This window comes from Acomys russatus, chromosome 3 (assembly GCF_903995435.1).
Source record: "Acomys russatus chromosome 3, mAcoRus1.1, whole genome shotgun sequence".
In the NCBI taxonomy this organism is placed as follows: domain Eukaryota; kingdom Metazoa; phylum Chordata; class Mammalia; order Rodentia; family Muridae; genus Acomys; species Acomys russatus.
Window position 1 is genome coordinate 82,117,945 of NC_067139.1, and position 16,501 is coordinate 82,134,445.

Genomic DNA, 16,501 nt, shown 5'->3' on the forward strand with positions numbered 1-16,501 from the left:
TTAGAATGTGTGGAAGTTTTTCTCTTAAAGGTCACTCATCACCTCACAATGGTCAGTTCAGAAACATTTGTTTGTTTGTTTGTTTATTCATTTATCTCCTTCCAGTCTCCCCTTGCCTCCCCTCTTTGCCCTTCCATCCACTTCTCATTTCTCTTCAGAAAAGAGCAGCTCTCCCATGGATATCAACCAGCCATGGCATATTAATTTGCAGTAAGACTAGGGATCTCTTTGTAGAACAAAAGAACCAGACACTGATGCTGGATCAGACCTGGCAGGATCCATTCCTCTCAGGATGCTGGATGCTGACATCCTGCAGGATCCATTCCTCTCAGGATGCTGGATGCTGACATCCTGCAGGATCCATTCCTCTCAGGATGCTGGATGCTGACATCCTGCAGGATCCATTCCTCTCAGGATGCTGGATGCTGACATCCTGCAGGATCCATTCCTCTCAGGATGCTGGATGCTGACATCCTGCAGGATCCATTCCTCTCAGGATGCTGGATGCTGACATCCTGCATCCTCCTTACTCCAGGCCCTGATACCTCTATTGATGCTGCCCATCAGATTTGGACAGCTTCCAGGACAGCATTGCAGAAAGCTTCTGACCCAATTTGGACCAGCATTTCAACCTCCTATTAAGCCTGGAATCTCTCAACATTTAGAAACGGGATCACAGATGCAATCCCTGGCTTGCTTAACCATTTCCCCATTTTTTTTGGCCTCTTCTAAGATGTTATTCTCCCAAATTCAACCTGAAGAAACCTCAAAAGAACAACATCCCATTCCCTCTAAGGGGGTCGGCTAGGTTTCTGTTTGCTCTCTTGGTCTACAAATGCTTATTTTCATCAGGAGGTGGTTATAAGTTATTATTGGTCTTATATAGAGGAAAAACTAAGCAGAACTCAGGGGCATCTCTCTTTTCCTTTACCTTTCATCTGTAGGTAAGGAGATAGGAGCTGAAAAGAAAGAAATGGAAACATGGGAACATAGAGGGAGGACAGAACAAAAGGCAGATGATTGGACCTACTCCTTAACCCAAGGCCTTAATTGTTACTCATGATCAAAGTTATGCCTAAGTCATTGGTATAGAATTTAGTATATTGATACAAAACATGGGCATGTTAAGTACTTGTCAGATTCTAGGACAAGAATATATATCCTAACAGACAGATATGACTCTATAGGTACATGAGGGAAAAATAGTTAGATAAGGTCTTCAAAAGCCTCAGAGACACACAGAATATGGCATTTAAAGATGTTTTATTATGCTAGAGTTTCTTTGACAACAAGATAAGTTAACTCCTGACAACACCCAGCCAACCTCGAAGAAGATGATGAGCATCAAAGAACCTCCTTATGGAGATGGCTTCAAATGCGGCAAACCAGCCACTGGGAAAAATGTCCTCATTCTTGTCACAAACAGAATTCTGCCTAAAAATGGGCAGCTTAGATGCAGGCAGAGTCGACGCTGAACTCTGCCAAGACAGGGTAAACAAGTCCTCAATAGTTTCTACCTTGCGAATAAGTCTGGCAGAGACGTTAGGCCAGAAGGCCGAAAATGAGGCTCCAACGTTATAAAGTGTATTGGGTGACTGTTCAGGCAGTAAACTGTCTCGGTTATTTTGTTCACTTTGGTAGCTGCTAACCTGCACTGCAGTTCACTCAGGAATTTAAGTCTTATTTCCTCTCAAGTCTCTGAGGGGTGTCGAAGAACATATTGTTTAGTTCTACAATCAAGTTTAGTTGGTTAGGGGATAAGATCTTTTTAGATCAAAATAAAGAAGTTAAGTTATTAGAGTTGAGATAGGATAGATATTGAATTTCATTCAAAAATTTAGACCCAACAAGACAGGAAAGATGTTTACTTCAAGTTTAACCAAATACAAATAGCCAAATCACTATGAATATAACATTTGTAGAACTCATAATTGTCACATGCCCCTGCGGTATGTAATTTGTTTTATGCATGTGCTACTTCCTTGGTAATTTTTCATATAACAATAATAACAAAAAAAAAAAAAAACTACGTACCTCCTCTCCTACTAAGGCTAGACAAGGCAACCCAGTAGGAGGAAAGGCAGGCACCAGAGTCAGAGACAGCTCCTGCTCCCACTGTTAGCTGTAACCTAGGCCAGCCCCATGCAGGCTCCCTGGTTGACAATTCAGCTTCTGTGAGTCCCTGTGAGGCCAGGTTGTTGATTCTGTGGGTTTCTTGTGGTGTCCTTGACCCCTCTGGCTCTTATAACCCTTTCTCCCTTTTTCTGCAGGATTCCCTGAGCTCTGCCTAATGAATGTTTTTTTAACAATAATATTTTTATTTATTGTTATTATTTTTTTAGAAAATATTTATTTTTTACATCCTGGTCTAGCCCCATCCCTCCTCACTTCCCGGTCTAATCCTCCCTTCCTCCATCCCCCTTTCCTCATTCCTCAGAAAAGGGGAGCCCCACTTCCAATCCATTCCAGATCATCAAGTTGCTTCGTGAATTTTCATGTCATCCATGTTCAGGGGCCGTGCTAATCTTCTCTGTATCATCCTAATTTTAGTACCAAAGTGAGCACCATAACTATTTTTATTGATTATTTTGGAATCTCATATAATGCATTCCAACTACCCATACTTCCTAGCATCCCCCACCCTGGTGGTCTCCCCCACAAAAAAGGATTAAAAAAAAAGAGAAACAAGTCCAACTTGTGTTGTCCATGTAGTCACTGAAGTGTGGCCAAGCTCCAGTGGCCAGTCCCTTAAAGAAGAGTGAATCCTTCCCCACCGCACTCATGGCAGTCATACTTCATCATTCATATCACAGTCGTTAAAAAAGATTTATTTATTTATTTATTATGTATGTATACAGTGTTCTGCCTGCATGTACACCTGCAGGACAGAAGAGGGCACCAGATTTCATTACAGATGTTTGTAACCCACCACATGGTTGCTGGGAATTGAACTCAGGACCTCTGAAAGTGCAGTGAGTGCTTTTAACTGCTGAGCCATCTCTCCAACCCTCCTATCATAATTTTTAAAAAGTTCTCTTTGATGGTTTCCTGTCTAGGTTGTTACTGTTTTGGGCGTGGGGGTGGGGGTTGTCACAGAAGCCTTCTCTGTCCCTCATGCTCAGCTGTGACTCTGCAGTCATGGAAACCGCTGCAGAAACAGCTTTCTGTCCTTTATGGTCACAGGGAGCATGGAGCATGGGCTTTCACATGGTATTTGGCCATAGCATGGACCACAGACATCTGCCTGGTGGCTGGAGTCCACATGTGATATGGCCCTCAGCATTGTCTCTGGTGGCAGTATGGGCCATGGACACCAACACGGTCCCCAGCAGTAGCCTGGCCCATGGACACCAATATGGTCCCCAGTGGTAGCCTGGCTCATGGACACCAACACAGTCCCCAGCAGTAGCCCATCCCATGGATAGCAACATGGTCCCCAGTGGTAGTCCAGCCCATGGATACCAACATCATTTCAGGTGGCACCACAGACCATGGACATCTGTATTGCTTTCAACAGTAACACCATGAGCATGGACATCATTGTTGCCTTAGGTGGCAATACAGGCTACTCAGACCTTGATGGCTACCAGTGCACCATGACCCACAGGCATCAACATGGCCCCAACAGAAAAACTTTTTTAAAATATAAACTTACCAGGGTATGTGCTATTTTGGGTTTTCAACTTGACTACCCACGGAATTGAGTAAAACCCATGGTGTTTTAGTTAACAAAATTATCAGGACAATTGATTATCCTGATTTACCTATTGCGAGAAACAATGGATTTAGTGACTCTATGTATAAAACTTTTGACACTGTGTGGAAAAATCAGGAAAATAATGATGCTGGCTGGTAGCTTTTAGCACTGCTGGATAAACTGACAAAAGAAAAAGATGAGCTCTGATAAAAACATACAGCTGTTAGCATCTCAGAGTATGGCGAAGGACAACAGTGAACTCAGCGATAAAACTGACCGGCTCCAGAGGTGTGTAAACAGTCTAAAGTTTTCTAAATGTTCCCTGGAAGAGAATCTTCTCACCAGCAGCCACAGAATTCATGTCTCAGAAAATTAGACCAAAATCTTTATAGTAAGAGTGGCTGAATTACAGAGTAAATTCAAGCCCCAGTCTCAGAGGTTGTCAGCATTAATTGGTAAAGAAAGGGATCCGGTAACTCAGGGTGAAGATGTGTAGGAAGAGCCTCCTTTGTCTGAGAACTTGAAGCCCAGATTCTTTTTAAAAAAAAATATATATTTTATTAATTTATTCATATTACATCTCAATGGTTATCCCATGCCTTGTATCCTCCCATTCCTCCCTCCCTCCCATTTTCCCCCTACTCCCCTCCCCTATGACTGTGGCTGAGGGGGACCTTCTCCCCTGTATATGCTCATAGGATATCAAGTCTCTTCTTGGTAGCCTGCTATCCTTCCTCTGAGTGTCACCAGGCCTCCCCATCCAGGGGACGTGGTCAAATATGGGGCACCAGAGTTCGTGTGAAAGCCAGACCCCACTCTCCACTCAACTGTGGAGAATGTCCTGTCCATTGGGTAGATCTGAATAGAGGTTCGAAGTTTGCTGCATGTATTGTCCTTGGCTGGTGCCATAGTTTGAACAGGACCCCTGGGCCCAGATCTGCATATCATAATGTTCTTCTTGTAGGTTTCTAGGACCCTCTGGATCCTTCTATTTCCCCATTCTCCCATGCTTCTCTCACCTAGAGTCCCAATAGGATGTCCTCCCCTCTGTCCCACTTTCCTGATAAGTGAAGACATTCAAGGGACATGCCCCTTGGGCTAGTGTCTGAAGCCTAGATTCTTAAGGTTTGTCTCATTTGGAGGAAGTCTTTCCACCTTTAAAGAAAGATGTCCCTGACAACTTCACCAACTGAAAGTCCTTTTTGCCTTTCCCTGTGATAATTAATCCTTCATTGTCTCATAAACAAACAATGGCTTTCCCTGGAGATTCCAGGCAAGACAAACTGATGTTCCTCGTGGCCCACCAATAGTTTCCTTTTACTTTTTAAAAATATATTTTATTAATTTATTCATATTACATCTCAATTGATATCCCATCCCTTGTATCCTCTCATCCCTCTGCCCCTCCCATTTTCCCTTTACTCCCCTCCCCTATGACTGTGACTGAGGGGGACCTCCTATAAACTTAAGGTTAAGAAGGCTCCTCGACTCAGATTTGTTGGCTCTGTTGATCTTCCTGTCGAGCCCCTGTCCCCTCTAGGTCCTTCTGTCCCCACACTGTTCCACAGGACTCCCTGCACTCTGTTCAAGGTTTGGTTGTGAGACTCAGCTTCTACTTTAATCTCCTGCTGGGTGGAGTCTTTCAGAGGACATCTATGGTAGCTCCTGTCCTGTTCCCTCTCTTCAACCACTTCCACTGACTATTCTGTTTGCCCTTCTCAATGAGGATTAAGCATTCCCCTAGGGTCTTCCTTGTTACTTAGCTTCTTTAGGTTTGTGGATTGTAATATGGTTATCCTGTATTATATAGCTAATATCCACTTATAAATGAATACATACCCTGCATGTCCTTCTGGGTCTGGGTTACTTCACTCAGGATGATCTGGCAGAGACTTATGTACCAAACAACGACTATGCATGGAGAGGACCTAGGCCTCCCACTCAGATGTAGCCAATAGGCAGCTTAGTCCCCATATGGGTTACCTATAAAGGGGAGCAGGGCCTGTCCCTGCCATGGACTCTGTTGCCTGCACTTTGATCACTTCCCCCAGGTGGGATGCCTTACCATGCCACAGAGGAAGAGGATGCAGGCAGTTATGATGAAACTCAATAGGCTGGGGTCAGTTGGTGGGGGAGAAGGGCTCCCCCTCTCTGAGGACCAGGGGAGGCGAATAAGAGGGAAGAAGGAGGGAGGGTGAGACTGAGAGGAGACAGGGGAGGGGGATACAATTGTAATGTAAAGCAAATATAAAGTAAATTAAAATTTTAAAAATAAAATTAAATTAAAAAGAAGGCTCTTAGGAGGAAGATGGAGCATGTAGTCTGTGAAGAGATATGCTACACTGCTAAAGAGCTTAATGATTTTACTAATTTTTTCAAGCAGAAGTCTTGGGAATGTGTGGGGATGGATTTTGAGGGTGTGGAATAATGGCGGAAGGCATATACAACTGGGTCAGGCTGAGCTTACTGACATAGATTCATGGGAGGCTCTAGGTTTAATATGGAAGCTCACACAGTTAAAAAAAAAAAAAGGTGCCAAAAGCTTGCTTGATTGGTTGGTAAAGCATTTGTCTAAAGATGGCCTCCTGAAAAGGAGCTGGAGATACCTGCTATCTCTTGGCTTAGTGTTAGAGAGGGGTTTTTAAAGCGCAGAGGAACTGCAATGTTGGAGTGTGTGCACTGTGTAAAACCTAATCCTCCACAATGGAAGGTCCAGAAGACATGCCCTTCACTAATTCTACAAGACACAGAATGATGAGGGGGCACCAGAACACTGGAGGAACTTTGTCTTTGTCCTTTCCCTTGGGGCAAACCTTATGGACGAAGCAAATGTTATAGGTTTAAATGGGCCCTGAAGTAGCAGGGGCCAGGCAGCAGAATTGGATTGCCAAAGGCAAGGGAATTGTAAAGATCATAATGGGCAATACAGGCAGAACACTGTCTCTAATAGCCTGTTTGTCATTGTTCTATTGCTATGAAGAGACACCATGACCAAGGCAACTCTTATGAAAGAAAGCATTTAATTGGAAACCTGGTTAACAGTTTCAGAGGTTTAGTCTGTTATCATCGTAGCAGGGAGCAGGGTGGCATGCAGGCAGGCATGGTACTGGAGAAGCAGTGGACAGTTCTCTATCCTGATCTGTACAGGGGTTGGGGGAGAGAGGGAGGGAGGGACAGAGGAAGAGAGGGAGGGAGGAACAGAGGGAGAGAGGGAGGGAAGGACAGAGGGAGGGAGAGGGACAGAGGGAGGGAGAGAAGGAGACACACACACAGAGGGAGGTAGGTAGGGAGGGAGGGAGGGAGGGAGGGAGGGAGGGAGGGAGGGAGGAAGGTGGGTAGGTAGGTAGGGAGGGGGGGAGGGAGAGAGAGAGAGAGAGATTCTGGGCTTAGAATGGGCTTTTGAAACCTCAAAGCCCACCCCCAGTGACACACTTCCTCTAAAAGGGCCACACCTCCTAATCCACCTTAAACATAATTTTTATTGATTCTTTGTGAATTTCACATCAGGCACCCCGATCCTACCCATTTCCCAGTCCTTCCATATCTGTCCTCTACCCTTGTAAACCCCTCTGCCCCCTTCCCCCACCCCTCATCCCCCAATGGCTCTTAGGCTCCTCTATCAACTGCAGCCTTCTCTTACACCTGTCACAGCTGATGCCTCTCCAGTTCTGCTGTGCATGCACCATCATCCACATCTCTGTCTTTCCCACCTCTCCATCACCTGTCACAGTGACATTGGAAGCTGCAGTATACCATTTTGCCCAAACAGCTTTACCTGCAAATGTTCATTTCAATGAATCAGTCTGGTTCAAAGCCTCTGGTTTCTGCTACACCATCCATACTGGGCCCTCACTGAAATATCTCTTCATAGGGCCCAGACAGCTCTGCTTCTCTTTCTCTTCCACCTCTTTACCACATACTTGCTCATTGTAGTGGTGCCCATGGTGGGCAGACCTCTGCCTGTCTTCTGCCCAGTCTTACAGCAGCAGGTGGGCCCCTCCTCCTAATCCTTTTGATCCTTTCAAATAGTGCCACCTCCTGTTGACCAAGCATTCAAATATGTATGCTACACCACATGACCGCCACAGGCAGCACAGGCAAAGGGATTTTTTTAATGGTGACACGACTCATATGAAACTTGGATACTGGCTAATCAGTCATGATGTGTCCAGGCATGAAATAAATAAGAAAAATATTGTATTTTGTTTGATCTGTATATGAAGAAAAATTTTTAGGCAAATGGAAGAAAAGTTACATTGGGTCAGGGCGAGAGGAATCTTAGCCTATGAAATAATTTCCAGACTTGATCCAGTTTGCAGACCCAAAGCCCCTTGAATAAAGGAAGACCGAGTCTTCCTGAGGAAGGCCTTGCTAAAATACCAAAGAGTTTTACTGTTAGTCTTTCTCCCATCCTTCCTCAGAGGGACCAGTGACCTTTACAAGGGTAGCTATACACTGGGAGAAAGAAAACAGACATTCCAGGGGTTATTGGAGACTGGTTCATAACTCCTTGATTTCAGGAGACTTCAAGGAATATTGTGGACATCTAGGTAAAGTAGGGGCTTCTGGAGCTCAGGTGATTAATGGTGTTTTGACTGAAGTCCAAATCATAGTATGTGTATGCATACATATATACATATATTCATATATACATATTTATGTTAGCAGAATTCCCACAGTATACTTGGGCAATATGTCAAAAATATTAAAATATATGGCATGACAAATGACTATGTATACATTCATGAAACTACTATTCTAACCAAATTAACTAACTTAAACATTTCCAAAAGCCTTCTGTGTCCCTTTAGAATCTCATTTTCTGCTAAGATTGGTAGATTATATCTATGTTCACTTGGGAAACTGATGTACCATGAGTACAGGGTGAGCTCGGGCTACTGTGCAAGACCCTGGCAAAAAAAAAAAAAAAAAAAAAAAAAAAAAAAAAAAAAGAATATCCTTTGTCTCTGTCTCTGATTTCTTTATAGGGAAGTAATATTACATTTTATGTTAATAGATTAATTTTCATTTCTAGACTTTTATGTAAAAAGGTAAAATTTACTTTTGGGGGATTTAGTTTCTTTTACTAAGTGTAATTATGTTAAGAGTAATTTCTCTTTATCACTAAATAGCACTCAGTTATGAATATATCAAAAATTTTCCAATTTTAATGTCAAAGATATTTATTAAAATGATGTGAAAAATATACAATTAATAAAAAGATTCATGGAAGAACACAAAATGTGAAATCTATTTTACAGAAAAACTGAGAACATTAGTCAAAGATTTAGAAATATTTAATAAAAATTATTTGGGGCATCACACTTTTACTAAATGCAATCTCTTCTTAACACTTTCCCCATCAGGCTTGTCTTCAGGCAGAAGATACTTATATGTTTACCTGGAAGATCACTGAGCTAGGAGACTGAAGTCCTAGCTATTGAACTCATTAAATATCTTATGATTTTAGGCAAGTTGTATATCTCCAACACTTGCTTCTGTCCCAAGAAATGAATGACTTGCTACAGGTCAACTGCAAGGTGTCTTTCAGCTCTGAAGCCCTCACAGTTTTAGAACTGTAGCTGTATTCCTGACTGACCTTAAGAGAGAAAGTCAAGTGTGAAATGGAAAGAGTTGCTGCACTGAACAGACTAACTCCCCACACAATGGCCACTAGACTATCAGTTTTCTGTGTACACTGTTTTCTCTTATTGATGAAGGAAGCTGGCCACAAAGGATAGATGACACCTGCCTCTGCTCTGCCAGGTCTACTGACACTCAGGAGGTTAGGCATTTTAAAACAAGACGTAAAGTTTTCGGCAGCTATAAGCCTAGAGTTGGTTACTTTCGACAAGTTATAGACCCAGAGGGATTGTCTGTTAAGATGAACATCCCAGAGGAAAACATAACTTTTTAATTAATCTCTTGTGTTTTCCTGGCTCATGCCAACATGGATGATAAGACATAGGATGCCTCTAGTGGTTCATTATAGCTCTTTTCTCATTAATTGTCCTCTGCTTTCAAAATGCTTCTCTGGGGGGAAAGAGAAGCTGACTTCCTCAGGGGACCTCATTAAATGTATCATAGTTTTGAGGTGATTAATTCACATAAACGAATTAGTATTATCAATGAACCCTGCATCATATGCACACAGAAGAACGAGAGAACCATAAAGGCTAGTCATACCCAGGAGAGCACTGTTTGTCAGTCAAAAGTTAATTCTGGAAAAAGAAAGAAAAAAGGAACCCTGAGGTCCATAGCTGTAATTTCAGATATATTAAACATTAAAGGATAGAATATTAGATCTTTGCAGAATTTGAACGTGATGTTGTTTTAGAATGTATTTCTGGAACAAAAGAAAAAGTGCCTTGTCATTTAGGGAGGCTGATCAGCTTCAAAAGCTCTTCTAAGTAGCCTTTGTCTCCCTGTTGGAATTGTGTCAACATCGTGAAGTCCCTTATATGTGTTCAGAGGCTGAGTGCTTTTAGTCTGCTGTGTAGAGCAGATGGGATGGAGGGTGGAGCTAGGCTAAGATCTTGAACCTAGGTAAATAGTAGTAATAAAAGTGGATACCGAAAGTCAGAAAGATGCAGCTGTTTATGTCAAAATTTAGACTAGATTTTGGCTTGTTGAATGACAAGATGTTCTAAGGAAAGAAAATTGAGTTTGTTAGGAAGTCATTAGTTTTCTTTGTGCTCTCGAGTTATTAGAAGTGTTAACAAGGGACATTATGGAATTTTTGTATGAGTTATAATGAATTGTAATATATTTACAACTTGCTGATTTTTAGGTGAGAAAGTTGTTTTAGCAAGTTCCTCAGAAAATTATAATGGAGTTTTATATCTGTGAGTTCTCAGTGGGAATCATTCTCTTAGGATTGGGCAGTGCACACGTGCATGACTACATGCAGGTCTTCTCAGGGGAGAGACTCACGTGACGATAACCAGAGGCTGGGGATGTAGCCCAGTGCACACGTGTATGACTACATGCAGGTCTTCTCAGGGGAGAGACTCACGTGATGATAAACAGAGGCTGGGGATGTAGCCCAGTGGCAGAGCATGTGTTTAGCATTACCTGAGTTCAATTCCAAACACCCAAACCAAATGAACAAGTAATAAAATAAAGCAAAGAAAAAACAAAAGATTTACATGCTCCCTCAGAGTATATATTAATACATGACAGAAACGATTACCAAAGACAAGCAGTGCCACTTTAAAAAGAACAAAAGTATAAGGCTGGAAATGGAGTCTTAGAGAATGCGAATGGAAAGGAGAAACGTAATGGATGGATGAAAAGATACAGTTTTACAAGTAGTAGGTTTTAATGTAAAAAAAAAAAAAAACTATTCTCCTTTCAAATAGAGTATAACATAGTTTATTCTAGAGCCAAATAAGAATGACTATGGCAGTTTCTTTATCCATTCTTCTACTGAGGGACACTTAGGTACCCAAACTAGCCGATGGACAGGACATTCTCCACCGTTGAGTGGAGAGTGGGGTCTGACTCTCACACGAACTCTGGTGCCCCATTTTTGACCACGTCCCCTTGATGGGGAGGCCTGGTGGCACTCAGAGGAAGGATAGCAGGCTACCAAGAAAAGACTTGATACCCTATGAGCATATACAGGGGGAGGAGGTCCCCCTCAGTCACAGACATAGGGGTGGGGATTAGGGGGAAAGCGGGAGGGAGGGAGGAATGGGAGGATACAAGGGAAGGGCTAACAATTGAGATGTAATATGAATAAATTAATAAAGTATTAAAAAAAGAAAGTAAAAAAAAAAAGAATGACTATGGCCTGGGAACACAGATTTTGGTTACTTTAAACACCATTTTACAACACAGTAATGGTTTCAATAACTTTAAAAAAATTTTTATTTTATTAATTTATTCATATTACATTTCAATGGTTATCCCATCCCTTGTATCCTCCCATTCCTCCCTCCCTCCCATTTTCCCCTTACTCCCCTCCCCTATGACTGTGACTCAGGGGGGCTTCCTCTGGTGCCTCATATTTGACCACGTCCCCTGGATGGGGAGACCTGGTGGCACTCAGAGGAAGGATAGCAGGCTGTCAATAACCTTTTATAGTAACCTAATGAAGAAAGACATAAGTAAAGACACTTTAAAAACACATTGATGACTCCTGTTCTTAAGGTAAGAACCCTAGACAATGGAAGTAGAAAGTCTATGCTCTTAGCACAAACCCCACTTTGCCTATCTGCCTGAGAATCATATACCCTGTGCCAAGTCCTCTTTACATGTTGGGAACTTGGATTATGACCACCAACCCCACCCATCCTCAAAGCCTCCCTTCTGGCCCTGACCGTCACCTAGGAACCCTAGACTCCACCAATCCCATCACCAACTTCTCAGCCACCCTTCTACAGGTGGCTTAGACTCACCACCAGCCCCACAGTCTGCCCCAGGGCTTCTGTTTAGAGATAAGAATCCTAGACTCCTGCTGTCAACTCCTCAAATCCTGTGGCCCACCCTCCAGCTTGCCCTCTCTAGCTAGGGACATTAGACTCACATGACTAAACTGTATTAGCCCCTGTTGCATAAGAAGGAGTCCTAAGCCCATCCCCAAGATTCCTCTAGATTAGCTGTGGGACTCTTCTGACTCTATAGAAGATCTATTCCTGGGCTGAGAAACTCTACCTAGACTGAGTTGAGCAAGGATTACTTCTAGTACCCCATTTGAACATCATCAAAAAATTGCCCCAAGACTGAACCCCAAGTTTTATTCAGTTGATCTACAACTTTACAAGTTGAGGTAACAGAAAACAGAGATCAACAAAGGAAATGTCCATTCAACAAAGAAGAGACAAGATTCCCATACCAAAAAATACTACTGAGAGCCTAACTCCAGATGCCTAGGTCCCATTACAGAAACATGCATAATCAAGACAACATGTTACTGTAAAAAAAAAAAATCAGTACTCTCATAGTACTGTTTCTTGAGAAAAGCAGCTTGGATGTCATACAAACTATGATTTCAAAACATCAATAACAAATATTATGAAAGAACTCAAAGAGGATATTAATAAATATCAGGGTGAAGACTGAAAACACAGTTGAATAAAATAGCTAAAATTTCAAGACATGACATAGAATTTAATGAAGAGATAGAATCTCTGAAGAAAAGCAAAACTGAAATAAAACTTAAATAAAAAATTTAGTAATTCAAGTAAAATTTTCAGCAGAAAGCTTTATTAATAGATTGGGTCAAATGGAAGAGAGAATATGAGTTTTTTCCAGACAAGGTTATTAAGTAAAAGGAAATATAAAGTCCACCCCATGAATATGATATATAATAATTCTGGGAAAGTATAGAAAACCAATCTTGTGATCCACAGATATAAAGGAACAAGAAGAAACCCAGGTCAATCAATGGCCCCAAAAGTATTTTCAACAAAATCATAGAAGAAAATGTCTCTAATCTATGGAATGAGATATCTATCAAGGTCTAAGAGGCATTGCAGAAAATTAGATAGACAGGATCAGAAAAAAATCTCTCCATATTTTAAAATATTCAAAGCAATAAATAAAATTTCTATGATAAAAATAGCTTAAAAATTCATGACCACAATAGAGGACACTGAAAGGAATACTTAGATCTGAAGATAAGGTTGAAAATACTGAAGAAGGCACAAGAAACAAATAACTCGAGGGCATTAAAATGAAAGTGGTCTAATAAAACACTACAAAGCAATTATATGATAGGAAATAATAAACATTAGTTAATGATAACTTTTAATATTAAAGTTATTAATGAATAACTTTCAACTTTCCAACACAGGCTAACAGATTGGATTAGAAAGCAGGATTTATATTTTTCTAAGAACCGTACCTTATAAAAAATAACAGATACTACCTCAGGGTAAAAGAATAAAAAACTGGTATTCCAAGTAAATGAAACTACGAAAAAAGCAATATAGCTATTCTAATATCTGACTAATAGGCTTCAAACTAAAACCATCTAGAAGAGAAAATGAGGGATGCTTTATACTTAATAAAGGAGAAATCTACAAACAAAATATCACAATCTTAAACATATGTGCACCAATCACAGGATGTGCAAATAATTAAAAGAGAAACACTATTAAATGTAAAACAACAGATTGATCCCTGCACATTGATAATGCATGATTTTAGTACCCACTCTCACCAATATATAGGTCATCTGAAAAAAAGTAAACAGAGAAACTCTGGGTTTAAATGACATCATAAATCAAACAGACCTAAGAGGCATCTTCACAGTGTCACATCCAAATAGTCAGGAATAAGTATCCTTTTCTATGGAACCTTCTCCAGAACAGACTACATATTAGGACACAAGCAAAATCTCAGTAAGTATAGGAAAACTGAAACTACACTCTGCATTCTATGTGACCACAACGAAATAAAGCTATATATAAACAGCAATGCAAACCACAAGAAGTTCACCAACTCATGGAAATTAATCACCATAGAACTGACTGATAAATGAGTCAAGGAAAAAATCAAGAAAGATAATATCAAAAAGTCCTGCAATTGAATGAAAATAAAAGTACAACATACCAAACTATGGAAACAATGAAGACAATCCTAAGAAGAAAGTTTACAGCACTATATGCCTACTTAAAACTATTAAAGTTTCAAGTTAATAACTTAATGATGCTCCAGAAGGCCTTGGAAAAAACAACAAAAGCCACACACCAAGAAAAAAGTAGATGGGAAGACAATAAAAATTAGGGTTGAAATTACAAAGAATCAATGAAACAAAAGTTGGTTCTTTAAAAAAAAGTTGGTGGTTTAAGCTAGGCAGCGGTGGTGCATGCTTTTAATCCCAGCATTCAGGAAGCAGAGGCAAGAAGATCTTTGAATTCAAGGCCAGCCTGGTTTACAGAATGACTTCCAGGACAGCTTGTGCTACACAGAGAAGGCATGTCTTAGAAAAACCTAGGGAAAAAATCAAAAGTTTAGCAAGACTGACAATCCTTTAGTCAGAATAACCAAAAGAAAGATGTAGAGAATACAAACTAATACAATTAGAAATGAAAATGGAAGCATTACAACAGATATTGATGAAATTCAGAGGCATGTAGATTTCTATAAATTCAAGGCCAACCTGGTCTACAAGATGAGTAGTCAAGGCTACTTAAACGAAGCCCTGTCTCAAAAAACCAAACCAACAAAATAAATGAAAAAGGAGATGCATTTTGGATGTATACCACCTACCAAACAAGTCAAGAGGAAGTAGATAATTTAAATATACCCATAACATCCAAAGGATAGAAGCAGTAATTAAAAATGAATTTTTCTTACAATTCAAAAAGCTCAGGGTCAGATGGATTCAGCATAGAATTCTACAAGACCTTCAGAAAACTAACACTAATACTTCTAAAACTATTCTACAAAACAGAAAAGGAAATATTATTTCCAAATTTTGTTTACAAAGTTAGTATTATACTGATACTATAAACCAAAGACCTAACAAGAAATAAAATTATAGGTCAATATCTCTGATGCAAATAGATAAAATTCTCAATAAAATACTTAGAAAATGATTCAAGAAAATGTCAAAGAAATTATCCACCATGATGAAATTAGTTTCGTCCCAGAGACGCAGGGATGGTTCAACATCAGCAAGTCAGTAAATGAAATCCAGCACAAAAAAATACCCAAGGACAGAACTACATGATCATCTCATCAGATGCAGAAAATACCTTCAACAAAATCCAACATTCATGATAAAAGTCCCAGAAAATTGAGAAAAACAGGGCACACATTTCAACATAGTAAGGCTATTTAAAATAATGTCATAGACAACAATATTCTAAAACTCAAAGCATCTCCATGAAAACCAGGAAAGGGCGTCCATTCTCTCCCTTCCCTTCTACATGGGTTTTGATGTCTGAGCTAAAGCAATAAAACAAGCAAAGGAAATTAAGAGGAGTCAAAATATTCTTATTTGTAGATGATATGATTCTGCACATAAAAGATTCTGAAGACTCTACCAGAAAACATCTATAACCAATAAGTATAGTGTGCAAAGTAGCAAGATACAAAATCAACATACAAAAATCAGTAGCCTTCCTATATACAAAGGACAAACATATTGAGAAAGAAATCAAGGTAAATGAAGAATTTTCAATTACCTCAGCAAATCTTGGAATAAGTCTAACCAATGAAGTAAAAGACTTGTACAATACAACCTTTTAGACACTGAAGAAGCTGGGCATGGTGGTGCACACCTTTAATCTCAGCTCTCGGGAGGCAGAGGCAGGTGGATCACTGTGAGTTTGAGGCCAGCCTGGTCTACAAAGTGAATCCAGGACAGCCAAGTCTACACAGAGAGACCTGTCTTGAAAAACAAAACACAACAAAACAAAACACAACAAAACACAAAAAACTACAACACAACAAAACAAAAAAGGCACTGAAGAAATAAAACTGAAGGTGAAAAGATGTCCCATGCTCATAGATTGGTAGGAATGATATTAGAAAAATGGCCATTCTACCAAAGCAACCTACAGACTAAATGCAATCTCCACCAAAATTCCAGTGCAATTCTTCACAGAAATTGAAGAAAAATCCATTTTAATCTTTATAAGAAAACAAACAAAGAAACAAAAACCGCTCATGATAGCCCGAACAATAAAAGAACTGCTAGAGGGCTCACCATTCGTGATTTTAAGTTACGCTGCAGAGTTATAGTAATAAAAACAGCAGGGCAGTGGCATAAAAACAGATATGTTGATCAGTGGAATAGAATTGAGGAATTGGAAATAAGTCCGCATACAGACACAGATTTTTCACAAA

The 16,501-nt window shown here is 40.3% G+C and overlaps 1 non-coding gene across 1 annotated transcript; it reads right to left on the reverse strand.

Moving 5' to 3' along the window:
* Positions 1–2,467: 2,467 nt before the first annotated feature.
* On the reverse strand, positions 2,468–2,572 carry LOC127187339 (U6 spliceosomal RNA). The gene has a single exon (XR_007830484.1). It is a non-coding gene; the product is annotated as a U6 spliceosomal RNA (small nuclear RNA).
* Positions 2,573–16,501: the final 13,929 nt, after the last annotated feature.